Consider the following 4542-nt stretch of genomic DNA (forward strand, 5'->3'; position numbering starts at 1 on the left):
TTTGCATATACTCCAGAATGTTATAAATGGTGATCAGCTTAACAGCAATTAATTGCAAAGTCAATATTTGCCTAGAAAATTTACTTTATCCCCAAAACACATTTCAACTTCATTGCAGCCCTGCCTTAAAAGGACCAGCTAACATCGTTTCAGTGATTGCTCCATTAACACAGGTGTGGGTGTTGATGAGGACAGGGCTGGAGATCAATCTGTCATGACTAAGTAAGAATGACACCACTGGACACTTTAAAAAGAGGCTGGTGCTTGGCATCATTGTTTCTCTTCTGTGAACCATGGTTATCTCTAAAGAAACACGTGCAGTCATCACTGCACTGCACAAAAATGGCCTAACAGGGAAGAGTATCGCAGCTAGAAAGATTGCACCTCAGTCAACAATCTATCGCATCATCAACTTCAAGGAGAGAGGTTCCATTGTTGCCAAAAAGGCTCCAGGGTGCCCAAGAAAGACCAGCAAGCGCCAGGACTGTCTCTTAAAAGTGTTTCAGCTGCAGGATCGGACTACCAGCAGTGCAGAGCTTGCTCAGGAATGGCAGCAGGCAGGTGTGAGTGCATCTGCATGCACTGTGAGGCGGAGACTCTTGGAGCAAGGCCTGGTCTCAAGGAGGGCAGCAAAGAAGCCACTTCTCTCCAGGAAAAACATCAGGGACAGACTGATATTCTGCAAAAGGTTCAGGGAGTGGACGGCTGAGGACTGGGGTAAAGTCATTTTCTCTGATGAATCCCCTTTCCGATTGTTTGGGACATCTGGAAAACAGCTTGTTCGGAGAAGACGAGGTGAGAGCTACCACCAGTCTTGTCTCATGCCAAATGTAAAGCATCCTGAAACCATTCATGTGTGAGGTTGCTACTCAGCCAAGGGAGTCAGCTTTCTCACAAGTCTTGCCTAAAAACACAGCCATGTATAAAGAATGGTACCAGAACGTCCTCCGAGAGCAACTTTGGTGATGAACAATGCCTTTTCCAGCATGATGGAGCACCTTGCCATAAAGCAAAGGTGATAACTAACTGGCTCAGGGAACAAAACATAGAGATTTTGGGCCCATGGCCTGGAAACTCCCCAGATCTTAATCCCATTGAAAACTTGTGGTCAATCATCAAGAGATGGGTGGACAAACAAAAACCTAGGAATTCTGACAAAATGCAAGCATTGATTGTGCAAGAATGGACTGCTATCAGTCAGGATTTGGTCCAGAAGTTGATTGAGAGCATGCCAGGGAGAACTGCAGAGGTCCTGAAGAAGAGGGGTCAACACTGCAAATACTGACTTGCTGCATTAACTCATTCTGTCAGTAAAAGCTTTTGTTACTCATAATATCATTGCAATTGTATTTCTGTATGTGATGAAAACATCTGACATACACACATGAAAACCAGAGGGCAGCAGATCATGTGAAAATATATTTGTGTCATTCTCAAACCTTTTGGCCATGACTGTACAAACCTTCTCTATTGCCAGCCATCAAGCCTCCTGCACCGCCACCTGACCCCTAAATGTCTGTGGGTTCACCCAGAGCTTCTCATTTTCTCATTTGTGTTTAGATTATTCCGTTTCTTATTTTTGTTTGTTAGGTGTTATATAAAATGTATATCTTTGTTCGTTATTGTTAGAGTGTAGCCACACTAGTTAATCTCTTTGTTTCTTTTTTTTTAGTTTATTCTTGTGTTCTGTTCTTTGTGTGTTTTGGATTCATTTCTCTGAGGTCATGTTAGTCTTTTCCTCTTGGTTTGTGGTTTCTTTGAGGCATAGTTCAGCTCTTTTGTGTTAATTATTCACATTTCCTCAGCCTGTTTGCTCAGTTTCATAGTTCACCTGATTTCCTCAAATGCATTCATTCTCCACTCTGCCCTGAGTAAAGACTCACAGGAATTCATTGTCCTTCACTGGCTTGTTTTGTTAAACGCATTTTGGTTTTAAACTCAAAAAGCATGGAAGGCAAAATGTTAGCTCAATGTCTCCCATTTTCCTGCGACTTATTTTAATATCAATCATGAAGTGGGCCAAAGCACCATACAGATCTCACTTTTTTTTTCCAAATGAAAAGATAAATTTCATTATATCTCAGTTCACAGTCAGAATGTAATATCTGGAATCTTTTAGAAGGGGTATTGAGAAAATATGATCTATGTGGTTTAAATGTGTCCATACACTGCAATCCTCCACAATCCTCTGAATAAAACCAATAAAATATTTACTGACTAAGATGTTAGGATGTTGCTCAGAATGTCAGCTCTCAGGTTGTGGATAAGCCAAACATGACCTTTCATACAACTTGTTAAAATTGGCTCTAGTGGGACCCCTGATTAACATCAAACATCATCTCTGTAGTGGTTGATACAACCCAAAAGAAATGAGACTCAAATTTAGGCATGAGTACAAACACACACACAGGAGAAATAGAAAGAGAAAGGAGAGCAGCTCGTGCTGCAGAGAGATCATTATGTATGAGAAAAGGATAAATCATAAACAAAAATGAGCTAAAGCTAATTTCATAGACTTGAACATCTTATAATAATTACGCAATAAAAGACATTATTTACCAGTGCCAGTGTCTGCAGCTCTGAATGACTGAAAAACTTTATCTCAAACACTTTATCACTCAAGGCATGCAACCTCAGGTTTTACAAAAAGATAAATGATTTTTATCAGTACGGTTATGTAAGCTGGCATATATATTTTAGCTGCTGATTAGCCAACCTCAGTGAATTTCTTGTAAGTCATGAGGTACCAGTGAGCTACTTTCATTTTCACATTTGTTGGAGTCAAATTACAGTTCATGTTCATGCAGAGGTTTGTAGCCTATCACAGACAAAGGGAGGAGTTTCAGTGGGCAGAGACACTATAACTAGCGGGCTTATGTTCTAATAATAAATAAAAAGGTCCAGTCGGGTCAGAAAACATCGTGCAAGGTGAGTTTGTATCACAGACATGACATACTTTGTAAAACGTTTTCTGTTTTATAAAGATATTTTCTATTTTGAGTCTTAAATGTGTTGGAGTTTGTTGAAGATGTTGCTTGCCAAAGAACAAAAGTACCTACTTGTCCGTATTGTTGACATAATAAAATAATTCTGTGCATTTAGGTGGAAAAAGACTTAGTTAACAACAAGCAAACCTTTGCTTTCCTATTTTCACATTATTGTACATTTAATTACAGAATTTCTTACCTAATCTAATGCAAATGTTTTATATTCTTCCTAAATTTAACAATTTACACTAAAAACCGCTGTGAATGATGTGCATTATTGTTTTGTGGGAAAACTTACTGAGATTAGTCCACATTCAGACGTCACTGTTGGTCAAAAAGCTGCAGAAACAATGTGAGGACCTGGGATTCATGTGAAGGTTGGCATGTGTTCATCTTTCCCACTGCAGCGCCTCTTTCTGTGTGGATTGAGAAAAATCACATTGAGAGATAAAACATACTATAAACAGATTCTTACAATAAGCTTGACTTAATGAATCAATAAAGCTCCAATTCAAAACAAGATAATAAGGCGAGAATAGAAATTAGAAACATCTCAAAAGATGCAGGACTGCAAAATGACTGAAGACTTTCAAAGATATAAAAAGGATGCAGAAAGAATGAGACAAAAATACAGGAGAAAAAGAAAAAAAGAAAGAAAATAGGAAGAAGTTACACAATCCTCTTCTAATCACACATGATGGTAGGAGTCAAGCAAACTTTGTCCATCTGTACTTGTCCTTCCAGACATGTCCTCCACATAGCAGGACATGGTTCTGATTTTTATTAAAAACACAGCAACAATGAGGGAGTAATGATGTAAAGTATCAAATGACCGTCTGGTTTCAAGAGTCTGTTCTGGAAACACGCAAGACTCCAAAAGACCAATGATTGAATTTAATACATTTATTCGAATGGGACAATGCATTTTAATGAATGTGCAATGTGTCCAATAATAGACCAGATTTAGTGACATGCTAATTTCCTTCTGTAATCCCATGAAGCAAACAATACAACATACAAAAATAGCAACATAATACAATATTATAAAATAAACAAATTAAAAACAATTGAAGGACCAGTAAATCTACTTTAACATACTCATGTCAAAGTTCTAGTGAAATGACTGAAATAATTATTGGTATTTTCATTCAAAGTATGTGTTCTTGTTTCAAAAACTTTGTGAGAAAGCTCTTGACCCGACGAACACAGATCAAGCATAAACTTCTGACCCGCATGAGTAGCCTGGCTGGTACAAAGCTATGCAGCCCCATATGCAATAAATTCATAATGTAAATTTTTTCCTTTTTCCTTCTTTTAACACATTGGCTTCAAGTAAAAATGTTCACTTTGTATTCCATCTGCCAAAAAGTGCCTATATGACAAATAATCAGTTATTTCTGAAGACAATATGTGGAAAAAAATCTTTCACATAAGACTTTGAATGATGTCGGAAGTATCCATCCATCCATCCATTTTCCTTCACCCTTGTCCCTCAGTGGGGTCGGGAGGGGTGCTGGTGCCTATCTCCAGCTCACGTTCCGGGCGAGAGGCGGGG

This window comes from Poecilia formosa, unplaced genomic scaffold (genome assembly GCF_000485575.1).
Source record: "Poecilia formosa unplaced genomic scaffold, Poecilia_formosa-5.1.2 Scaffold911, whole genome shotgun sequence".
NCBI lineage: Eukaryota > Metazoa > Chordata > Actinopteri > Cyprinodontiformes > Poeciliidae > Poecilia > Poecilia formosa.